Source organism: Glandiceps talaboti, chromosome 4 (assembly GCF_964340395.1).
Source record: "Glandiceps talaboti chromosome 4, keGlaTala1.1, whole genome shotgun sequence".
Taxonomy (NCBI): Eukaryota; Metazoa; Hemichordata; class Enteropneusta; family Spengelidae; genus Glandiceps; species Glandiceps talaboti.
The window spans coordinates 16,291,809-16,318,931 of NC_135552.1; the positions used below are offsets into that span (position 1 = coordinate 16,291,809).

Below are 27,123 nucleotides of genomic sequence, written 5' to 3' on the forward strand. Positions count from 1 at the left end.
ATGGCTCATACCTCTGGCCTTCGGTGTCATATGTCTGATCGGCATTATAGGGAATGGCTTGGTTATCTATGTGATTCTCAAGAACAAACAGATGCGTACCGTGACCAATTACTACATTTTGAACCTGGCAATTACCGATTTTGCTTTTCTGTCGTGTGCCGTACCTTTCACTTCTACAAACCATGTATCCGAATGGGTCTTTGGCGACTTCATGTGTAAATTCACATTCTATCTAATTCATGTAAGTATCGTCTCTTATTCGTTGTTTGACATTCATTAACAACAGTTTGTTTTTTTATTCCATAGCACACAGACTTCTCGTCATAGATCTGTTAGGATAAGTATAAAACATTTGCGACACAACATACACAGTTGAATGGCACCTTCACAATCTTTATGTTACCGAGTTAATTGAAAAGGAAATAAGCAAAAGTCACTGTCTTAACTAATCTAGTTTAAGAATCAGATACTGGGATTTGGTGTACATGTTTTCTTCCTGATCAGTAGAGCTTGGGGAGTTACGTGGATGTACGCCACTACTCCAGACAATTATCGTTTAAAGTTACGGCAAAAGATAACATCAAATTCATGACTCACAGAAAATCACCGTCAGAATCTTAATGCAAACACATTAGCCTTGCAGTAATTGAAATAAACAGATCAAGAGACCCATCGCACTATTACAAATCCGTACAGGAAAAAGGGGACATCAAACATCGCAGCAACGTATGTATCGTATCAGTTTCTGTGACATCACTTCAGAGAAGAAAATACTCCAGTAAATGTCTATTCTTATGAGATACGTCTCTGTTACAACTTTTTATTGGATACGACACTTTGACATTTATGAAGATATTCATAAAAACTAGACTCTAGAATAATTGCGGCAATTCCGGAAGACTGTAGAATCATCGTTAGGATTGACATTTCTTTCAAATTTTCTTTTTTTTCAATTATCGATACAATTAGCAGAAGAAGTAGAACTAAGGTAACATGATGCATCGACGTATATGTATCAGTTCCCCAGCTATAAAGTACTAGTGCCACGCTAGCAAATATATAGTTTGTTTTTTAAGACAGGGACGAGTACAGTGTTTTGCTATTCAATCTGTGTGACTTCATAGACTAATATTTCGTAAGCAAATTAAACAAACCAAATAAATGAGACTAGTCAAATCATATTGTTGCTTGTAGTAATCAATAACATCTATCAATATCTACATAGATTTTGAATCGAATTATTTGGTTTGGATTGTTTTAAAATGTTACGATATATTTCATCGTCGTGAATTATCTGCTGTTAAATGTTTAGTATACTGTACGGAATACTAGGAATTGAAGTTACTGTGAACTCTACTTAACGAGTTCTGAAATTCAGTTTGCGAGATACTCCTGACCGGACAGAATCATGCTAATCTGTTATGACAAAAGCTATCTACGGGGTTGCACGTGTCGGCAGTTCTGCTATTTGAAGCTCGAGCTGTCCTGCTTTTAAAAGCAATTTTCAAGCTCGACTGTTCAAACACAAGTAGACTTCATGATTGACTTCAACATTTAACAGCAGATAATTCACGACGATGTATCACTATTAGAAATAAAGCCAGACCGTTCGCAATTTGATTCTTAATTTGGTTTGATTGTCTGTTTATTCCTTTCCAACGTTTTGTTATCGTCTGTTCATTGGCTGAGTATTCCACTCCATCTTAACTTGATTAGGGAAACGTAAATTGATTGAAAACCCATGTTTACAATTTGATTAGTCAATACACGAGAATTTCTCTGGATCTATTGTATGCAATAACAACAAAGAGATGTACAATGAGATTTGAAGTAACGCTATACTTGTACTTTATATTATATGATTTATCTTGCAACCAATAATGGAATTATGACAACCGTAAGGATTGTAAATTTATTGGTAACTAATAATGCGATTTTTAAAAATAATTTTTCAACTTTGAGAAAACAACTTATCAGAACATTTAATAACGTATCTGCAGATTCTTTAGATTTCATTTTATAAGTTAGATAGCTGTCGTTGCTATGCGACCAGTAGTTGAGAAATACGAGGGAATTTTATGATGTCCATGATAAGTACTGCAATGTAATATCAATTATCCAGAGATAACGTTATGTTTTTTGTAATTGCACACAATTGCGTCATGCGCACAAGAGGCAGCTGGACACATATATTGCATAGGAAACTTGAAGTACCTTCAGCTGCCTTCCGTCTTTCCTTTGGAACATTAATAGTTCAAGAATAGTTAGTTTTATTCAAAGATCATATTCTGTTCAAGCAAATTGGTATGTCGTAAGTGAACTTGACTGGACCTGGGCTATGTCGTGTCATTCCATCGCCACGAAGGGTTCTTTAAGGAGGCATTGACGAATATACGTAGATGGCGTACTGCTTTTTAACATCTGACTATAAAATGCCATGCTGTCAAATGCACTGCAATACCATCGATACATTTCCTCTGCTGTTTATGTTACCAGTAGAATATTAGAGAAAACATCTTCACATTTGAAGTATCATGTGGAGTTCAGGTAATCATTCTCGTGTTATGTATGGGGGACCATTATTGCTCTAACTTGCATGATGACATTGGCATTGTAGATAAAGACAATACGAATGCTCAGATTGATAATAATGATAACAGTAATGATCATTGAAATGGTCAATGCTTATGCCCTGGTGACATCACCATTACGAACCTAAAGTGTTCTTGACAGTGCAATGTGATATAGCTAGGTAAGATACCTCAAGCAAGGATAACTGTGATATTAAAAAAAATACAATCACTTGAACCAGAGAGATAAGCTAAGTCATCCTTTAAGGATAACGTTTTTTTCTCAAATTACTGAATATTAATATAGATGAGATGGAAGGATTCTTCTTAAATCACTAATAATTTGATGAGATGTGATATAAAAAAAAGAGGTGACTCGTGATTGAGGTTAAACGTGTCAGTATATCTATAAATCAAGTGCAAACAAACTTTAATTGTATATCTGATGGCCACTAAAAACACGGTCGAGTATTGCTGACGTCACACAGATTTAGCTTGTCTAGTTAACGTTTCGTCATGTAATAGATGTGCCAGGCGGTCAAACAATGTGAAACTTTTGTTCTACAACAACTTCAGGGTGAACCAATTCAAGCTTGGCTGCAGTTAATCCATAAGCCTTTATAGAACTATAATCTTTTACATAAACATATACGCCACCAGGCTATGTTAAATATCACCTTGAAGCCAAATGTAATCAAAAGTATGTTTTAAAAGCCTTCGAAAAAAATGTGATTAAAATCAAACGGCAACTAAATACAGGAAAATATGGGTTGTATATGTACTTTCCGTTTATGTTTCTAAAGAGAGGAAATGAGTTCTTTAAGGGGCGTAAAAGAAAAATGCCCGAAGCAAAGAACCTCGCGATATAAAATCGAACTCGTAGTGGGATGTACTTACATGAAGATTTGAATTATACAGTAACTATATTGTAACTTAAATTTTCGTAGTTTAAATGACACTGGTTGTGGATCTCAGTATTCTCTGTACCTTACTATTCACATTAACTGTAAAAGTGAGGGACTAGAATCTAGAAACTATGAGCGTGACATTCAAAATTTACAAGAAATGGCAAAAAGATATCTTCTGACGATTTAATTCGAAATTAATGAACAGCTCATAAATCTGAACAGATTTATAGTTTGGACAATACAATATTAGTTACTTTGGAACGATAAATTGGAAACGAATACGATGACGTTTCGATTCGTCTACTACGCAACGGATCTTGATCACGCAATGATTTCATTATTCAGCATTATATCATAGCATTACCAATTCCAGTGAATTTTGTGACGTCATCGCTGTACATTATTACTGATAATGTACTCCGTTATTGGGCATCGCGGCCCCGGAACGAGCATAACAATACAAGTTTATTTGTTCTGTTTCGTCATACGACTAGGTATTTTTTCGAAATGCATGTTGATACTTATGATTGTCATTTCCACTGTTTGAAAATACAACGCATTCATGAAACAAATTTGTGTTCACAGCAGTTCATTGGAGTGTATATGTGTGTACACATACGTGTACGTACGTGTGTCGCTATGATTAGTATTCAGCTTCCGGGCCGAACATGGCAGACGATGTTTAGCGCTGTGTGTATTATACGTTGTTTTGCGTTTCTCGGTCTACAAATTCACTGGAATTGGCAAAACTATAAAATAATAACAATAATGTACGTCCTCCCAGTCCATAATGGACTCAAGCAAACTTTGCACTCCATAATGGGCTCGGCTGTCGCCTCGCCCATTATGTCGTTCAAAGTTTGCTTTCGTCCATTATGGGCTGGGAGGGCGTACATTATTGTTTAATTAATGTTTCTTTCCGAACTGGCGGAATGATATTTCCGTACATTAATGGTAGTTGGTATAATAATCTCTCTTATTTATACTGGATACTAGTTCTTTAAGTATAATTTATAAACACTTGTCTCCCAAGAAGTCCAGTGAGGGCCAAATCATGGGTTCAGTGTTAATGCAAGAGGAAACCAGAATACCCGGGCTGTTCGGTCCAAACTGAACGACACTCTTCTTACTTACAGCGTGATAAATTTTAATCAAACCGTGAATGGTTTCAATTCGAACCCTGGCCGCAGTGGTAAGAGGCAAGTGGTTTAACCACTTGGCCTCCGACAACCCTATCCTTGTATCCTTGTTCATGATGGGTATCCTCTGTCTGATGTAGATAGCTTCCTTTACTTTACGTTTTAACCAGTCCTGGTATGCCTGGACACATTGTGATCGGTCGGTCTCCAACTCCGGTGACCCTATCCCTTTGTATGTGTACTTTGAATTGGTCTGTCCTGATCACATGTGATATAGTAAATTGTGCCACAGCTAGAGTTGTTCGTTCGGTGTTTTGTCCTTAGGGTGCACGAACAATGTACGCAGGGTGTTGCTAGGCTGGTGGTACAAACTTACGTCGTGAGATTTCAAAACTCTGAAATTTACTGACACATTATTTCGCAAGTTCGGAGAGAATTCAAGGCTGAACAATGAAATCATTGCGTGATCAAGGTCCGTAGTTAGACGGATCGAAACATCGCACTCGTTTCCAATTTACCGTTCTAAAGTAACTATACTGCACTGTCCTAGTGATTCTTGGAACGATAAATCCTGACTGACAGTTGTCCGTATGCGTTAAGTCGTAAACAACCCCGTCCAATTTCAACTTGAAGCTTTCTTAATCATCGACGTTATCACTAAACTACTCATCCTGAATCAGCTATTACTCTAGGAGACATTTCCTTCGCTCGTCATACATCTAGCAGAAGCGTAGATGTCAAGAAAACAATGTATTGGTCTACAAAAATAACCTGGAAGAGGTTTCCGTTGTATAAAAATCAACCTGCTGCATAGCACAGTCATGCATGGAATATCAACATGAAACATACTACTAAGAAAGGAAGTGTGGACAACTTGTACAATGTGACGACATAATGATATCCTCTTGGGAAATAGAACCTAACTCTGTGGTATCTTTCCTCACGTAGTGTACACTCAACTAAAACGATACATATACATCTTTCTCCAAGATTGCATGCACAACCGTTCTTTTTCCCATATGGTCATATAGAAAATATTGATGCTGCATTGCCGTAGTGAAATCAATAATGATCGAACTGTGACAAGTCAGAGGGCATTGCAATAGGTTCAATCTCGCTTGGCCTGAATACATTTTAAGATTTCAAATAGAATGAGGATATCAGTCAAAAAAAACACGGTATACACATTTCCATCAAGCGACTTGAAGGATTAACGACTATATATTCATGGCTTGATATTTAAAAATCTAAAGTTATTTAGGGAATAAGTTGAAAAAATATGACATGCGCAATATGATTTGAATGACTGTTGTCATCTCAGGGTCAATTTACCGTATTTGGCTTTCTTTTCAAAAATGGTTGTTAACGATATTATATGCTACAAAAATAACTTCACCAGCTACCCCCCCCCCCCCGAGTTCGTTCTCAAAAGGAAAATATCTGAACTTTATTGGACCCTCTTTCATTTATCATTCTAGCTATCGAGAACGAGTGACAATTTCAAAGCTCTTGGATTTAGACATAGTGTATCGATCATTGCAGTTTGTTCACACAGCGCTTGAATAACCCCCAAAACAGTAAGACATCCTTCCAAGGTAGATCACACTCAAGTAACATACCGCTGATAATGCAGGCCCGGCGGGATACTTCTTTCTCAAAATCACATATTCACACGATTGTATATGCCCGCAGAAGGAATGAGCCAACATCTGTATAAAAGGCACTCAAAGTATATACTTAATTATCATCTGGTCGTGCTCTTAGAAGTATTTCAAGAGTAGCATAGCCTAAGAGCTGACTGATCGAAACTTATTGGCGTAGTAATGAAATATTTTTTGAAAATATGTGGAGGCTACGAGCAACGTTTTGGTGTTTTATGGACGTGTCGCAGTGACTATTGATAGGCAAGGTAATAAGCCTTAGGGTGCATTTTATTCAGGGATATGATAATTAAATTAGTGGTTTGAGTATAATAAAATATCATATGTTTTAGGTATAATATCAATAAATCATATAACATGCTAGAGACCAAGATTACTTAAATTATAGTTTCTAAAAACTATTATTTCACTTTGGCAGGGCATGGGAGGGTTAGCAGCTGGTGGTGTAACTATTCTACCCACTCCAATTCATACAAACGTATTATCTTAAGAACAAGTTACAAATAAAGTTTACAGGTGATCATACCTCTTCGCAGAACGACATTATAAAGCTGTCCACCCGTAAAAGGCCAACTTTGAAAAAGAATTCAACATTAGGTGTGAAGAAAAAATTGTCTAACGCAGCTATAGAAAAAAGTTGGACCAGAACAGAATACAATATTTGTATGTAATCCTCATGTGACTCCACTGATAAGATAAGAAGTGCGAGAACCTGGGATTGAAGCCCTGGCCTTGAAGATACTATAAAAAACATCAAAGTCTTAATCAACTGCCTCTGTATACGTCATGTAGGCATACACTCTTCTGTCGATTATAAAAGAACTTTTGCACAAAGACCAAACGAATGATCGTATGATTACTTTGTTGACCTGCTATGAGTTTGAATTGAAATCATAATGTATGGCAACTTTAGCAAGGTTATTCTGGATATTTGAAACTAATTCAAATGGAACATCTGATTAGAAAACAGAATAAAGGTCTTGTCGACAGTGTAAGGGATGCTGCACAGAATGATTAGTTAGAAGCAGTATTGCAGTCACAAATGTGAGAATGATAAATACATAAGGGGAGGGGGCACTGATCCTTTCTTAATGCAAAAAGGGCAAGATATATTATATATATATATATATATATATATATATATATATATATATATATATATATATATATATATATATATATATATATATATATATATATATATATATATATATATATATATATAACTCGGTGAGTATCAATCTGCTAAGACAGTGCTCTATACCGCAGTGGCAGAGCGTAATAGTTTTGGTAGTACTGGAACTCTTTCTTGGTTGTAACTCGGAGTTTCACGCATAGTGCGATCGTCAGACAACTCGTTGTCTGACGATCGCACTATGCGTGAAACTCCGAGTTCCATATATATATATATATATATATATATATATATATATATATATATATATATATATATATATATATATATATATATATATATATATATATATATATATATACCGCAGTGGCAGAGCGTAATAGTTTTGGTAGTACTGGAACTCTTTCTTGGTTGTAACTCGGAGTTTCACGCATAGTGCGATCGTCAGACAACTCGTTGTCTGACGATCGCACTATGCGTGAAACTCCGAGTTTTATATATATATATATATATATATATATATATATATATATATATATATATATATATATATATATATAATATGTTATGAATGGTTTGAAATTATTTTATCTGTACTGATAATGTTGATTTCAATTAGTACGGTCAACGGCACGTATGTATTTACAGCAAAATATGCACCATGACCTTTTTTTCTGGATACCTACTTTTTTTAAGTCGAGTGTTCAGAGCCACACTGGATCGAAGGGCCTACTTGAAAACTCTGACAGAATCTCAGAATGTAGACCTGTGTGTTAAAGATTAGCTATGATTCGAATAGCACTCATCCTCGTTCATAATGCATGATATCCGACAAGAGCTTTAACGATGTATAGCATATTTAATAACATTTGACTCATCAGGCAATCAAGTTATGATCTTCCCTCAAGGCGTTCGCCATTCAGACTATTGTAGCCGAGCATCGATAATATCAAAAATGAATCAGTTGCCATAGGTTTTATATTAGCATGCAAATGAGAACTATTCATCATTGGTGTATTGATATCACATAACGATAAAGCATCGACCTTTCAGCTAAAATTGATAACGTCTGACAATACCGAAAATGTTTGAGAGAACAATTAATATTTTGACTCACTGGATATACAACCGGCCGATTCTTTCCCATTTAATTATCAATTGATGTATTTTACAAAAAAGGAAAGCGATGGGCACCGATTCGTACGTGAATATTCTATATTCAAGACAAAAAATGCAAAAGGTACAAAACGCTTGAAACAGATTCCTACAATTGGGTGTAAGGCTTCGTGAACCGAATGATTTCAGCGAGGCGGGAGAATCGTAAATTTACAAAGTGAAGTACTACATTGAGTTTATGATAGAAGATGGTAAACGGCCGGTGGCATAGTGATACCGTTGTTTAACCTTAAACACACAACCAGGGATACATAAATGTTATAGTGGGCAATCTGGAAATGCTGGAAATTCAAGCTGCCATACACAACATTGTCACCTAGGTCTTATTTTCACCATACTTTTCTTTGCCCACGAAATATGTGATGTCTTGTTTTTTTACATACTGTTTTTGAATGCCTATAAATTGCAAACTTATATCAAACAAAACTTTGACAGCGTTCAATGACATGTTGTTTGAGTTATAGAGCTAAACACTACGGAAATAGAACCCAAACCTAATGTACGCAATGTTGTGCCCGGGGCAACTCTATATGCTTACTGTATCCCTGTCATGTTTATTTTACTACAAATCACTTGTTAATCAAATCTACACAAATATATTTTTTTTTTAAAAACACAAAAAAAAAACCGAATTTGTAGCATGGAGAAGGGGGGGGGGGAGAGAACATGAATTTAAAATCATACAACTGCTATAGAGAGTTTACAATTCAAAGTACAGCATACCTACAAGTAGTGAATCGACATATCGTCCGAGATCCACTTATTACCCTTTATAGTGAGTTCCTTTGAAATACAAAAGCAATGTATTGAGACATTCTTCTTGTATACCTTCTCCTAGGTATTTCATTAACGTGTCATACAGGTTCATTTTATCTCACGCAGAGTTGAAATGACGGAATGTATTTCCCCCATTTACAGTAGGACTGCCATTATATGAAATTGAAATTCTGACGCGATGTTCAATTCTAAAACATATGATTAAATCGTCTACAGTTCACTGGCCTTTTTATATCGGTTCTCAATCAAAGCCAGAAGGCAAACACTGGATAGAATAAACGGATTATAATTAATTGTTCAATGTAGACATGTAGGACCAAAACTTTTAGATATAATTAAGAAATGATGCAAATAATAGTTAGTAAATCACCATACTCTGTACTAAAGAACAGGAAACTGACTCTTTAAGAGAAAATACACATGAAACTCTTCAGATCGCAATTATTATGTATGATTGATGGGTGCTGCTTACTACTTACTCGTTGCGACGTTGGTTAATAAGGTAGAATGTGCCTCAGGGACCAATTTCTCTGGAAATCAAAGTTGCCATAGCTTGTCCCTTGTATTGGAAAAATAATTTAAAAGAAAAGTTTGGGTTCATCGTCTTGTTTTCAAAGAAACCGGCAATCTTTCCTTCCAGTACTCTTCGGCAGCCATATTGAATTCCGAAATGGTATAATTTTGATATCATATTTTGACTTCTATTTCAAAAATCTGTGTGGTGACTCGTGTTTTTTTTATTGACTATGACCCCAGAATGGCTTGGAGTTTCCTTGAATCAAGTCAAATACAGTAAAAATCTGAAGGCACTTAATTTTAGTACTACGTTAACTTAAAGCATTGAAATGTGACAATGAGCACTTTCATTATGATAAATGTAACATTTTGAGAAACAATTGCATCATGAAATTCCTCAAACTAAAATATTGAAAAATGACAACTGTACGATGGCAGGCTTATAGTTTCTAACATGAGAAGGTATCAGTGTTCACACCAACATCTGGTCACTCTCAAAAAAAAAATTCTTCAACGTAACCAACCTTTATCATCAATACTATGAACGGACAGTTACATATGCAATGTAGGAATTAACTTTCTCTTCCCAATAAATAGTACAATAAATTTACAAACAAAACCATCTTGAATTTACATCGAATATAAAATTCTCACTTTCCTGTCATGGTACACGCCATGGTAATTCATAATTTTCAGTCTCGGATATCACATGTTGGAATATCTCTGCTATACCGTCCAATCATGCTAACTTTTGGCATAGACGAAAATTAAAACATATTGCACACGAATATCTTTAGTTTCATTTAGGTCATTTGTGTGAATTCTTACCATCGAGGTCTACAATAATTGTATGATTATGTTGCTTTACCTATTATAGTAGCACTTCACAATTTCTACTGAATGTTTTGATTTATAAACAAATTAACACATAATGCAAACATATCTTATTCCCGATCCAGATCGAAAAAGTTGGTCCCTAGCTAAAGACTGGTCCTTTGAATCCTTATTATAAGGATATGACGGCGCTAAGCGACGCCAAACCAACATCATTAAAATTCACTACTATTTTCCAGTCGACAAGTGCCATGTAATCGGTTACAACGTCAATGCATAATACCCCGGAGGTGAACGGATCTCATGATGATGTGATTTCAGCAGCCAGATACAAATGCCAAATTGAATTTCTCAGTTTACATTCCCTAAGCCCTCTGTTATCTCTGAGTCGGTCGGCAGAATTCGCATATAATCGTGTTTAGTGGTTTCAGGACAGTATTAGCCATCTATCGAAGTAACTTTACCGAATTATCAACTGAAAATTGGTTCAAGCATTAAAACACTCAATTTACTCAGTAATTTTAGAACGCTAGTTCAGGAAATTATGGTACTCAATGTTGCATCTATTTATGGCGTGGGCCCCAATTCTTCGTTATGTACATGTATTATGTTCCTTTTTTCCTAAATTGGTACAATTTGTGTTTCCTGTTTAGTCCCGTAACTTCCCTTGGGAAGTTGCCACGCACGGTCTTTTATATTGATTATGGATGATACACATGCCACACATAACCCCCACCCCATCCCCTTAGTACAGGCACCTAGTAACCCTCTTATGCGCCGACTCTAGCAGTGATACACCTTTCATTATTTAGAAGTATATCCTATTAACAGTGAAAGATTCTTTTCCGTGTTTTTCTTTCAAGGCGAACATGCTCACGGCATTGATAACCACAAATCGATATTGGCGAGAGTGTAAAGTTTCCCTTCACATCATTAAACGAAATTAAAGGAAGACAAAACCTGATATACCAACTCATTTCGGTGCACAAACAGTTTTTTTACAGTATCGTAACATAATATTTCTTTCCTTATATAGGTCACGCTGCAAGCAACGTGTATAACATTGACAGCGATGAGTGTCGACCGATACTACGCCATAGCACATCCATTAAAGTCACTGAAAACCAGAACGCCAAGAGTTGCCTTGTCGGTCAGTGCAGCAATATGGATATGTAAGTAGTAGTAGCTATAGTTTGCTGGATGTATCAACAATAATGGAAGTTATTGAAAATCGACACCCCCTAAAAAACAACAACAACAACAACAACAACAACAACAACAGTATTCTTTTGTTCTATTTTGTTTGTTTTGAATTGTAGGTTTGTAATACTTGAGTTTATATTCAACTTTGTTCTATTTATTTATATCTGGTTGAATAAAGATTCACATATAACACACACACACACACACACAAACACACACACACACACAGACACACACACACACACACACACACGCGCGCGCGCGGGTTTTTCACTGAGTCTTAGACTAAAGGCCAGTGGAAGATAAAGTGATATTCATCTTACCTAATAAACGTAACAAGTTGTGATTGGTTATTACAGACCAATATCCATGACAACAGTCCTGAGACAAATATCACGACGCTGATAATACGTAAATACGTCGCGATGTTTCAGTATGCCTTATCTTTGACCGCGTTTCTAAATCTCGTTTTACAACGGTACATGTAATTTTGATTTAATTATATTGTCAAGTTCTATTATTTTTCTCCTTTAGATTATGTTCGTGATGTTCTACTTAGTTTAGAAATACACTGTCAATCAATTTATCCATTAAGCTTATTGTACGACCCAACTAAGTAACTAGGCAGTATTCCCTCTGATAGTTTCCTTCGTTCAACCAAGGAGAATACGAGTGGCTATAAAAGGGGTCTAATCATTCTGAGCCATAGACGAGAAGTAATAAAACCCTTAGGTTATTACGAGTATAATGAGGCTGAATGAAGAAAACATATTGATGAAAAATATATAACCTCACCAAGCATATTTAATATAGATTCGTGAAAAATAATAACGATTTTGAACAATTTTAAGGACCGCAGAATCACTGAATATGTAGATGAGCGTTGCCATGACGTAGCACGACCAGACTATAAACCCAATTGTTTGTTCGACCGCTTTCAATTTGGCTTGTGCGTGGTATAATTATATTATTCACCTAATATTTCCTCGTTCAGTCAAGGGAATTACGAATGACCTAAGGGGCCTTGTCAGTACGAGTAGCTAGAGGTGCAGTTCCAAACCTTTTGTTCATGAGTATTTTCCAGCTGAATGAAGAAATATATTGGCGAGTGATTATAATATATTCCTACCTTCGCCAGCATAATTTGTGAAGAAATTGGGGGAAAATAATGGCAATTTGGAACGCTTTGATTCATGTTCCGAGCATCGTAGAACCAGTGACGTAGACATGGGTTTTGTGACGTAGGACGACCCGGGTATATATTCCATGTTTTCTGTTCAAAGACAATAACGTGGCTTGTGAATGGTAACATATGCGTTGGTAGTAGTAGTAGTAGTAGTAGTAGTAGTAGTAGTAGTAGTAGTAGTAGTAGTAGTAGTAGAAGTAGTAGTAGTAGTAGTGGTGGTGGTAGTAGTAGTAGTAGTAGTAGTAGTAGTAGTAGTAGTAGTAGTAGTAGTAGTAGTAGTAGTAGTAGTAGTAGTATTTAATATCTGCAATACAATTACCAATGTCAGTTCGGTGTTACTATTTCTTTGATGTTTATGATGTTTTATTTATGCTCCGAAAACGTGACAAACCATTTTTTTATTTTACATTCAATGTTTTCTGAAAAGGTATCATATGATCATTTTATTGGTAGAAACCTAGAATGATGACGTCATTGTATCAGATGCTTACCCCTTGCAAGCAACGAATAATCTTAGAGGCAATGAAAGTAATATTCAACAAAAAAAAGGATTTGCAATTTCGACATTTCAGTCGTCCTCAATAATTGCAATATTTCGTATGATTTAAACATATGATCTTACTGAACTTTCCATGTAACGTAATTTTGCAATGTTGTATAGTCAGTTATTGTTACGCATTCCAATGAGGCTGTATAGTACGTATTATACAGTAATGACTGGGGGTCGACTAGGGACATTAAATGTTAAATCGATGCCGTTCAGCTGATTTTCTAAGAAAAAAATGAAAAAAAAAAACTATGTGAAGGAGGACTGAATTGAAACACACTACATATAAATCTGTTTCGGTACGTCAACGTCTTCCTATGTCGCATTTGCTGCTATATTTGCAAGTCAGAAAAGGATAGACCAGTTCATCTTCTGGCTTTACTATTACAGTACTGTAGTTCCCATGGAAACGGGTCTTAACGTCCATTGAATTCGAAGTTAACGAAAAACAATATACATGACGATTTCGTGACCTGTACAGTATCATTCTTTGGTATATGCATAAACTAGGTGGTGTTAACTCTAGACTCATTGGTAATTAATTATACACACACTTTACATTCTGTAGGCATCGTCGTCAGTTAATTCTTTCATTCAAGTAAATGCCAAACAAAATGGAATGGAATGGAATGGATTGCCGGAATGAAGGCAAAGAAAAAATAAAAGAATTAAAAACAGCTCTAGAAACACAGAATGATGCCAAGAAACACTTAAATTAATTTTTTTACTAAAGTAAATCAAAAACATACAAGTGCACAAACAAATAAAAGAAAACAATAGTCAGACAGGCAGACAGACAGACAGACAGACGTAGACAGACAGACAGAAAGACAGACAGACAGACAGACAGACAGACAGACAGACAGACAGACAGACAGAAAAGCAGGCTAGGCAGGTAGACAGACAGACAGACAGACAGACAGACAGACAGACAGACAGACAGACAGACAGACAGACAGATGTACAGACAGCATAGGAACCATCGCGGCAGGAATCTTCGTCAAGTGCATGCCTAACATTACCAATTTGAATGAATTGCGGTTTGGTTATATTTCTGTTGGCTGAATTATAGGGGTAAAGAAAGGATGTTGGGGAAATGTCTGTTGTAATTGAATACAAACTTGATTTCCACTAACTGAAATCTCACATCTATGCATTTTAAGAACATCAATAATGAGGGGAAATTAACGATACATGGAATCGTATAGAAATGTCAACTGACACTTTAGTGTAAGTAATTGTGTTGATTCAGAAGAAACTCATCACTGAACTAATGATGTTTCAGATGAAACCAAATACAAAAGAGGACATTCTTGTGATATGAATACGGTGTACGTTCAAAGTAGATTTCAAACTAACGTACTATAGTTATATTAAGTCTACTAAAGCAGTGAAAAAATGACTCGACGAAGATGTCTGGGACGGAAAATAGTCTCACTTTTTATTAAGTATCTCAGATATACTGTCCTGTTTTTGGGTTGTTTTTTTTATATTTATTTGGGTTGTTTTATTTTTTTATTTTTTTTTTTTATTTTTTTTTTGGGGGGGGGGGTTACATGACCTGTATCAACAATCTGAGATGAATTTTATTTTTGTCACCGACTGCAAAGATGTCTTGTTATCTGTCCTCAATATTCACGGGTTTACTGATAACAGGAACTGCATAGGTATTGTGACGAGTTGTTACCCAGCAACATTACGCCAACGTTGAGTTGAGTTCCCCAAGCACGATAGCTGCATGAATGCGGTATCGAAATTATATCCTCTCCAAAGGCTCTAGTTACTACCAATAGGCATACGGCATGGCAGATTTTGCAGACCGGCATTCTAAAATAAGTCACAGCTCGATTGCTAAGATATCACTTCCTCCCAATGGTGATGGCATTGTGTATATAATTGAAAAAAAATTCACTTACAAAAGAAATGATTATACTCTTCTGAGAGTAACTCCACGTGTATCCACCTGCCAACTACTAAGTCTTCGGCATATACTGAGTCATTCCTGTAGATTAAGAAGACAGAAAGGTCTGGGAAGTGATAAGGGAAAGTGGGAGTAATTATAAAACGTCTATGTCCCCGACCGATAAATTGACTACATGTACAGTAATCACGAGATCTACCCTGTTGTGTTATGTTTCCTACATGCAATTACGAAATGAACACTTTCTTTAATAACACTAATATTCTTCATGGTTTGCAAGTCATGCATCTTTCTCAGAAAGAGGAAAACTATAAGACGCCACGAAGCGAAGAAACGATTGAGTCGAGGGAAATGATAGTAATTATTGGGTTCCTGCATGCTCTCAGTACCAATCTTGTCTTCTCATATTGCCTCGGTCTGTTGATCAGAAGATATTCCTTTCAAACCGATCCTGCAGAGATGATTTGTTCTGCTATCAGTTTTCCATCCAACCAGTTTATTTCCCATCAGATCACAAATTAGGTACCGGATCACCTGGACTGAGTGCGAGGAACTAAATTCACTCTCCGCCAGAGATTCCTCTTTCACCTACGCTTTATTTAGCTAAACCACACGGTTGATTTTAACCCCACCTTCAATCATGTTAAAGTGTCTTTCAAAATTGGGTGTCTGTGCTTCCCCTGAGAGTTGCAATTCAACTTATCATGATCATGTGTTGATTCTAGATTTTACTTTGAAACAAATTTAAATGTATATATAAATTGACAAAAACTAAAAGGAAAGTTGGAATTTGGTCACATTTGATATTGGAGAGTTCTTAGTATCCAACACACCAGTGCTACTGTTGTTTAAGTCGAACGGTCGATTCATTCAATCAACAATTGCAACAGTTAAAATTACTAACCTTGGTTGAAGAACCGAACACAAACATCCCCAACAGAATTCTACACATCTTAGTAAAACAACAAGACAGTATAATAATGGGAATTTGCCTTAAATTTATACTTATGCCTATCAACTATTCTTCAGGGCAAATCGTTTAGATTTTCCTCGCAATCATGGCACCCAGCTTGTTAAAGGTCCCATGGGTACATTAATTTCAATACGTGGTGAGCTGAATGGCCAGAAATGGCATCCTGTGAAAGGAAAAAACCAACTAATTACATGTTTGGAGAAAAAAACAAGTATTGTAACAGAACATGCTATTTTACATGTGCCTCGTAAACATGATGATAGATAACTTTAATATTAGCAAGTTGTAAATCGTACTAAAACGTTTCAGGCGATTGAATCGAAGGTTACTGGACTGTAGGAAAAAAAACATGTTTACTGTGATGCAAACAGCTCTGTGGTGGGTTTCCGTTCATGAGTTAATGATCATCAAGAAGACACTTGCCGGTAGTACCGTAGTGGATGCAATCACCTGTAGGGCTTTGGCTATATTTTGCCGTAATTTCATTATATTGAATAAGAGAATATATATATATATATATATATATATATATATATATATATATATATATATATATATATATATATATATATATATATATATATATATATATTAAAGCACGAGTGGTCGATCAGAGAGTAATGAGGGAATGATATTGTCGCGTGTAACATAAACTAATTTCTCAGCCACTGATTGTAGTAGTGCGATACTAATAACACAACCTATTAAAAGCATTTCACCATTCGATCGAAAATAGCATTGTTTAGTCCTAACTCCCTTTGATGTGAAACAATTATTTCCGTCAAATCTTTCCCAGATTGTTAATTCATGGGCCACTCAAGCCTTATCGTTTGAAGATGTACTTATTCGACCTCCTTGAAAACTCTAATAACCGTAAAAACTTGGCGTACTCTCAGAAATCAATCACTTGGAACAAATAGACTTTCGTACGTAAATGAAATGCAAGTAGGGAATTTTGTTCCTTTTTTGACCCCACTTAATGTACCGAGTCCTGAACGTTACTTCGTACAGAAAAAAAGGATCTTGTTTCACTTGTAATTGACTTGATGGTGTGCGTTGCCAACCCTGTCCAACATCATTTCTTAGGTAAGAGATACTGCCTCAAGCAGTTTTACCTCTGATGCAAAATACAACGGCAAACCTTCCAAACTAATTTCGTCTATATTACAGGATGACGTCATCTCATCTGACTTCCTTCAGCTTTACAGCAATTTATAGAGTGTGTTGTCGATACAGTGCGGCGACAATAAGTCGTTCATCCATTTGGCTTTAATAGACGTACACATGACCAACGCTACTGATCATCACTAGCCTCTCCATTCCTTATTACCGAAGATGCAAATAAGAAAATTCTACATATTATTAAACGTTTGATAAACTGTTAAAATCAGGTCTTGCTTGCCACCATGTCATATATTCATATCGACAACATGATGTAATACAGGACTTTGATTATTACACTGAAATATTTTGATCAATGACGTCTCTTCTAATGAATTCGAAGTTAACGTTTTTGCACAATGGCTACAAGTCAAAGGGGGAATTTCGTAAAGGATATTAATGAGTCCTTTTCAGAATTACAGCAAAAGCGGATACGATTTCATGTACTGGCATATTTATGGCACGGTGTACTATAAACTGTGCGAAATTTGTACTACTACAAAAACAAAGTGACTATAGACTGAGTTTAAATTAAGGGGCACTATGTTTTTGTTTTTGTTTTTTTACATCTCACAGTAGTTTTTGTTACGAATTACATAATGCAAAATACAGGAACTGATAGTACGCACCCACATGAAAGGTTACATTCTATCTCACTGTGAATTCAAATAAACAAAGCGTTTTGTGTTTGAATCTCCCTTGTCCCATCCGACAGTGTTGTTGAGTTGTGTCACAATAGTAAAATCGTCAATAAATAATTCTTTTCCATTGTTCTTTGTTTTACTTGGGGAATAATTTCATTAGAGGCAGGGCTGAAATATTACAGATAATTTTCGGGACACGTTCTCTCCAGCCATTCACAATCCCCACACCTGTCGATGTAGTTCCCCACACGATCAAATCTCGTCGTTCATTCCGTTTATGGTGCTGATGTAAGATCCCGCCATATGAAGATATGTGTTATCATCAAGCGTTCACCGTAATTAAATAATAACACGTGCCACCGAGGGCAATGTCACAATTTAGTGCCTGCACAAGGGTTGGCACTCTTTTTGAAGATTTTGATGATGCCCAAGCCGAAAGCGAGGGCATCATCAAAAGTTTAATTTGGTAAAGAGTGCCAGCCCGAGGGCAGGCATGACATTTTGATATTTCCCGAGCGCATGTGTCATCAATTTTATTTCACCGTCCACTCATCATTCGTCCAATCATTCACATAGCTACTCTTCATTCATCATCATTCGTCAATGATGGAAAAGTTTCCCTTTCAAGGTGCATTTCCAAAGTGTACTTGCAGTTAAGCATCGAATACGGACATGACATGCATTATCTGTAGGAGCTGGAGTGCCCCACAGCTAATCTGTAATTGTATTTATTCAAATTTCTGCAAAATATAAGCTTGTGTAACTTACTATAGTTAGTTTGCCATCTCGAGCGCATAAAACTGGAAAACATGCGCAGAATAGATCTGCAACGGTCGAAATAAACCCCGCAGGCAATAGTGCAGGGCATAAGTCTGTGCACGCACGGGCAATATCACCGCGCTGGCAACAGTCTATTTAAAGTAGGTCATGTGATTCGATTCTGACCAATGACAGCTTGTGTAAGAAGGTCGAGGTGTAATAACATCATTTAAGTCAAAAGCGGCTTCTTGAAGTGCCTTCTAGATAAAATCGTGTGCGTGCGCCCCAGTAACTTATGACACTTCCTAAATATAATTGGCTGAAAATTGCAGTTTGAAAACTGTACTATTCGTACAGAAGCTAAGAAAGATATAAAAGATCAAAATGCTGTTAAATAAATGGAACGATACGATTTGCGCTTTCAATATTGTTGAAAAACTATATAATTCGAAATTTATTTATTGATCTAAATTTTCAATCTCAATCTGTCATGATACGAATGCTAATTACCGACATGTGTGTACGTGTTTGTTTGTTTGTTTGTTTGTTTGTTTGTACGTACGTACGTATGTGTGATGAGTGCATGCGTGAATGTTCGATGGTGTACGTGTGTCTACGTCTATTTGCAAATCTTAACATGTACGTCAGGGCTTTTTTTATTTGATATCATTTCCCTATGTTCACGTAAGTGCATTTTCATGCTTATCGAGCAAATAACCAAGTCATTAGCTTCTTAAATATTTGCACATTTTGAAGGCTTTGAAAAGAAAGCGAACCGAACGTAGTGTTTTGATCTACTTGATAGGAGAATCCTATACCTGAAGACTCGTCATTTCGTTCAATAAACACTCGTCGCTTCGCATTAGTTGTAATCCGGTCGTACCTTTGACGATATCGAGTGACGTCATCACAATTCCTACCACCCAGTAAAACCACAGAGGTCATATTACACGTACATTTTAGTCGGAAATTAAATACATCTCTCAGTGTCATTTTAAAACATGATAATCCATGTTTTAGACAGTAAAAAAATCACGTAAAACTCTTTTGATCTAACCGATCTAATTTTGTTCTATTTCATTTTAATTGATGTCCACTCACGGCTTTTCACCGCCTTCCTCCTTACTTACCATGAGTATAGTGTTCACATAAAAATGCATTTTATTTATGTAATCATAGGCCAGAATTTCTTAGACCATAAGGATTACATACCGGATCACTATTTTGTTCGTGAGTTTACCTATAAGTAGATAAGCAAACCAACAGTTGCACTGTGTTCACGCCTAAATTTTAATCTAAATTTTGAACTTGAATTGGCCTTTAAAGAGGGCGGTTCCTTTCCATCGAAATGCTGCTGTTCCGCGTTTTCCTGTGATCAGCATGTTATTCATTCATATATAACTTTGGCATATTCAATCCTGTTTGCAGTCGGATTTGCTATAGACACTCATGTAGGCCAGACATAATATTATAATAACTCTCCATTGAAACGTGCCGACGTACCGAGTCTTATTTAGAGTTGTGCCACTGAGGGGATAACAATGTTCAAAGTAGATTTGGATTTATGAAGTTTCTTCTAAATGTAATCTATTCCAATCGGAATTTAAAACAAAAACGTGCATCACTAAGTTCACTTGGAGTGGCGAATGAGCGGAACGCGCCGTTGCAAACCCATCATTTTATATCATTTAAATTTGGCATGTCAAACTACAAATGTATATATGTATATCCATATATAACTTATATAATTTGTGCGAGACATATTGGCATAATACTGCACTAGTAAATGTTATGTTCTGTTTCGTCCAGCGTGTTGCCAACAATAAATCATGTGGAACAAACAAAAAAGTAAAAGCATAATGATACATTAATTATAATAAAATAGCATTTAGTAGGGCAATAAATTGCCTTTAAATTTGCAATTATTTATAACCCAACCTAACCATTGTGTACTGGGGATGCGTGGGAATGATTTATGGTATTGCAAATTGTACAAGCGAAATGTGCACATGTAATAAATATCCGGACCGGATGTCGTCAAAATCGTTGTCATCAAAATGTATAGGGCGAAGGTTTCCGATATCTACTTTTGTACGTGTTCTTTTTGTTGTAATACTTCTAACAGCTGTTTGTGATTTGTCTGGGGATATCATGATCTCAATAAATGTACGATATAGTGATTTATAGCGAGTTTTACCTTATATTCTTGGTGCTTGGTATAAAACTAACGACGATGGATGTATATGTTGGGAGATGAGCATTTACTGTACCACATATCAGTGCTCTACCACATTATTGATATGAACTTTCAAGTGTTGTTAAAACAGAGTTTTAATTAAACTGAAATGAATCGAAATTCTATAAAAATGCACTTGCAAAAGTGCAAGTATTTTGGGACGACCGACAATATATGCGATAAAAACCACTCATCACAAGACATAATTTCTCCCAGCATTGGCCATGCTTAGAGGTTGTGATGGTCAAATGTTAAGAGTGGTCAGCTTGGAACATGAAAGTTGTCGGTCTATGCCACAACGCTGTCAGTTCTCACTGAATGGATGTACAGGTCATTGGGCAAGACTTGAACCACAAGTGTGCCTAACAAGTCAAACCCGGGAGTCAACTCAGAGTCAGAAGCAGAATTGTGGACCTTAGAGGTGGCAATGTGAATGTTTTAATTCAGTACGCTTACAGAGGCTATAATGGATTGTATCACTCCTCGGGGAGTTGGGGAAGTGCGAATGGATGTTGGCCCGTTATAGGGCCGTTCCAGGGGTAATAATTATAAAAGATGTATTAAAAGCGCTTTGAGCAGTGTTGGAATGTGAATGTGTGAACGGATATGACAATTGTGTTTAGGGGAGAGGTTTCATGTTGATTCTAAGACTTCCAACATTGTAACACCTGTTTGAGTTTTGCTTTATGATATAGTGGTCTCCATAGATGTGCAATAACGATGTAGAACTACAATTCTTTCATTCCCCTTCACTGTTATAAAACTAACGATGATGGATGAGAAAGGTGATGGGAATCTACATGTTACGTTGGCCTTGACAACCGACCACTTTGGTCTGGATTGAATATGAATGTGAGCGTACGTGTGAAAATGAGAGATGTGGTTACAGTGGTAATACAAACAACATTGTCAAGTTATCACTATAATGCAACCTTTAACAGAATTTCTGAAGTTAAAGGAGCGGTAGATATGACCTGTTAAACGACCCGCACACCTTGTCAGTCATGTAGACTTTGTGTGCTATACTCTGCTCCAGTGTGTTACTTGCTACACCTTATTTTCAACGCATTCTTTTATGGACCGCATTTTATTTATCCATATTAAATTTAGGTACAACTTTGCTTCGGCAGCGTGTGCTAAAATGGAATTTTTGAATTACCGGTAGTGGGGAATACAACTCGCGACGTTAACGGGCCTCTGTATAATACCAGCGCCATAGTACTAATGTGAGTGTTGCATCGTTGAAAAAAAAAATAACTTCATCGAAATTCCAAGTATTCGGCAGCTGAAAAAAGTATGTTATTTCACTCAACACGGTACAGAATATTTCAAAGTTTTAGAGTTATGTGATGTTTGAATGGTTAGAGCGGTCGGCCTGTACTGTGATCTGGAAGTTGCCGGTTCGAGCTTCCCATGCAGCTGTTTGTCTCTGAATAGCTAAAAAAGACATTGGGCAAGATTGTTCCTAAGTCAAAGCTATCCATTGCTATGTAGTTTCTTTAATCCCATAGGTTTACAAAGGCTTCAAAGGATTGAATGCACCACAGGAAGTTAGGGGAGTGTGAATAGACGTTGTGCCGTTATGGGTCTATGTCAGGGTTAAGAATTGCAAAGCTTTTTAGAGCTTCGTTTGGGAAACCTTTATAGTAAACCGGTTAGTGAAATTTAAACATGTGTTGTGCGTTATTAGTATAAATTGGCTAATTCCATAGAAACCACACATAACTATGTAATTTAAATTTCGGAAAAGACCTCAAACTTGTAAGCACGAATGGTAACAATTCCTCTGACAACCAGCATTTAAAAAGAAAATGTAGCACTCATACGTTACCAAGGAAATATCTACTCACTACAATTTTCCTAACTATAGACTAATCACAGCAAGAATAGTAACAATTCCTCAGACGACAGGCTTTTAATAAACACAAAGCACTCACGTGCTTCCAACTCATGGAAGCATATACCCCTGAAATGTTAATGACTCTAGATTAATGAAACCAAGTGCTCACACGTCACCATATGGAAATATCTACTCACTGAAATGTTCATAACTCTAGACTAATGAAAGAAAGTGTTCATATGTTACCATAGAAACCATATACTCACTGTGAAATGTTCATAACTCTAGACTAATGAAAGAAAGTCTTTATATGTTACCATAGAAACACATACTCGCTGCAATTTTCATAACTCTAGACTACTGAAAGTGTTCATAACTATTGACAGAAAGTGTTCATGAGATGTAAATGATATGTAAATGATATGTAAATGATGTAATTTTTTCTGTGTTTGTTTTAACTCTTTAGTTGTTCCATTTCCTAAAACGCAAAAGTCACCTTTCGCAAACAAAATATGCATTTAAAGTTATGTGTAGTCAGTCTTCGTAACGTTACTATTCTGTGATAACTTTCTGGGCCACAGTGTGGCTTTTTTAATTTTCAGAGACTTTATAACTGAAAACAAACAAAGTTAGTAGCTGATTATTGTATTTTCCATATTCCCGCACTTTTAACACTTGACAATTTGATAGCAACAAAGTTTGATCGAAATATAGCAATTTTCTCGGTTGTGTACGATTATCAAAGGGTAACGTCCAGACGATTCACGTCGCTCGTCCACTCTGTGATATTTTTTTTATAATTTTGTTTAATTTCTCTTTCCAGGTTCAGCGTTGATTGCCATCCCGGTGGCTCTGTACAGGGAAGTGCAGTATTTCCACTGGTATGGTGTTCGTCCTTTCTGCATTTCAATTTGGCCCACGTTTAACTGGATGATCGGATGGTCTGGTTACACCATAGTCTCCTCCTATGTTTTACCCATTATCATCATAACCGTCTGCTCCACCATGATGTTGCGTCGATTGTGGAGTCAAGTCGTGCCAGGGGAAGAGACGGAATTACATGCACAGAGTTTGCGACAGAAGAAAAAAATAACACGAATGGTCATGACTGTAGTGGGACTTTTCTTCATCTGCTGGCTGCCTATCCATGCAATCATAATTTGGTTGAACGTTCCGGGAGGCGGATTTGATAGGAACAACGATATACATTTCGCCTTCTACATCTTTGCAAACTGTTTGTCATACTCGAATTCAAGTATGAATCCATTCGTGTACGCCTTCATGGGAGACAACTTCAGAAAATGTTTCAAAAAGGCATTCCCTAGGTGTTTTAAGAAGCATCAATCTACGGTAGCGGTTGTCGGTCAAGCCGTGACATTGGGAGCGGGTGACACTGGATCCACAGGCGCGACCGTTACACGCCAACAAAAGACGGGCCTGGCCGTTTTACCATCGCAGGCATAAAACAAACAATGTATATGCATTTCACATTTCGGAATCAAATCAGAACATCACATTGCACGAAAGAACGTTCGGATGATAAAATGAAACGCTTCAATAGGGAACTTGCAAACCCGCCATGTTGAATGTTGCATCATGGGAAATGTGACAATAAATACTGATCAATTAGTATTGTAAACAATGTTGATACATTATTTGTAACCACAAATAATTAATTTATAGTCACCCTGACAATTGTGGGAGGTTAATTTTATCATTAGCTCCAGATTAGGTATTACGATAACCACAGATAATCCCACAGTCCTTTGCGTCTGAGCATGCTCAGTCTGGATTGCAAGTTCCCTATTATATCAGCCGATTTTAGAATGCAAGAAGGGATGGATTTGTTTCTAACGTAATATGTAATGGTACGGTCTTTAACTTTGATGTGTTACGAGTCCATATCGTTTACGAGTACGTCATACTTGATTGATTGGTGCGACTCAAATGACTTGAAATTACACATAATTGAAATTTTAAAATACTAGTCAGTAGCCATTAATGGGTTTTAAGATCGGGTATTACCATGGATACGAGCATTTTACAATCCTACTACTTGCAATGAGGTTTTCATGACCTGTAAAGACGTCACGGTGTACACATTCTTTCAACGATTTGCTATTTTCGGTCACCGGTCCACGAATGGTGATAGTGAAAAACGTCGAATACGAAACTTACGTATATATGTTATCTACTAGCATAATGTTTAAGCAATTTCGACGAACGTGAAGCTGGCATCATATTCACATTCACATTAACATTCGAACGGGACTTTTACATATACGTATTACTAGTAAAAAATTACCAGCTTCATAGTACGTAATTATTTAAAACATTTGAGCGTGAAATCGAATATGAATATGAATATAGTGCCAAGTTCACATTCAGGCAATTTGGTGGTATACTTTTGCCACGTACCGTATTCAGATAGCCTTCAGTAATTACAAGGGGAGAGAGCCAGGGGAAATCAAGCCCGGTCTATTGGGTACGTAAAATGTGACCCTCCACAAAACCGTTTTGTAAAAGTGGACCCCTCAGTTGTGTTTCTCTAAAGTGTTACCCGCTGTTGAAATATTTCAAATTCCTTCAGTCAGATGTGAGAAGGGACACGCACAATTCTCACTACATCGACGATTTTACTAACGTTGGTTATTTCCCACTACTATGACCACAGCGAATTGTGCGAAGGTTCTGTGTTTGGCTCTAAAGCTGATGGCCATATCTCCAAACGACTAGATGGGGAGACTATATACTGACATTATCTGGACCGAGGTCAACATCCCCACTCCATCACACTTACATATCCTCAGTATCTCACCACTCCGATACCCCTTTCTCATGTGAAAACCAACCCATCTCCTCACATCATCAACTCGTCTAACAATTGATTCACTGTATAGTTGCTAGCAGCGATTTAATTGATATGCTCTGAGATTTGTATAATGGTGGCAGTGGTGGGATGTGGCAGCAGTGAGATGTGACAGTGGTGGCAGCGATGGGATACCAAAATCACAAAAGAAAACAATGCAAAGTTAGAATTATAGCGAGTCAAATATAATGTGGAAATCCCCCCCCCATTCCATTTCTAAAATATACCCTATTTGAGAACCAATATGTAAAATTACACCCATTATTTCCCAGCCCCCCCCCCCCCTCCATTGCAATTACTGATGTCTCCTTTATACAGGTTCAACTTGGTAAAGATATCCAAACCCTCGTCTGAGGTGGAGATAATGGACTCATTTACAAAATGATCTTGATGAAGGAAAGTAACATTGCATATATCAACAATGTACAGTAAGGACTTTTTACTCTTGACAAATATGTTATAAGCAACTTTATATTGGAACTTAAGGCTTGCTTTATCACAAATTGATTTATTATCCGGGGCATGCGGATGGCGACGCTTGCTACCCGCTCCAAACATCTTATTTGTGAAGAGGTTATTGAGGCCGTGGCTAGTTAGATCCAGACGTTAATGGGGTGTACGCCAGGTTACATTGTATTACTACATATACACTTGGGGATATGTTGACTGTTCAATTCATTGCTTATAACTCATGATTTTGGTTGACTTTGATGTTTACTGTAACGGTTTGCATCACGTAAAGTGTAGTTATCGTGCGTTTTTATTTCACCCCGATGATTTATTATCCATCGGCAAATACACTGAGAGATTTGTTTGTGCTAATCCTCAGAGTAATACTCCGGTATTTAAAACAAACTAATTTTGTCTTTCGCACGTACACCTATTCAGTAGCTTGTTTACATCGCCATCTGTGATTTTGCTTTACTGTCCCATTAACACCTAAGCCTTGTAATGAATGGCAAAAATTTAGTATGGCAGTTATCAGCATGTGCCTGTTTGAATATATAAGTGCAAATTATGTCGCTCTTGTGCTAATCTCAACAATGGCACATTTACATATTGACTTCA

The 27,123-nt window shown here is 36.6% G+C and overlaps 1 pseudogene; it reads left to right on the forward strand.

Annotated features, from left to right (window-relative positions):
• On the forward strand, window positions 1-24,650 carry LOC144434230 (G-protein coupled receptor 54-like; annotated as a pseudogene).
• Window positions 24,651-27,123: the final 2,473 nt, after the last annotated feature.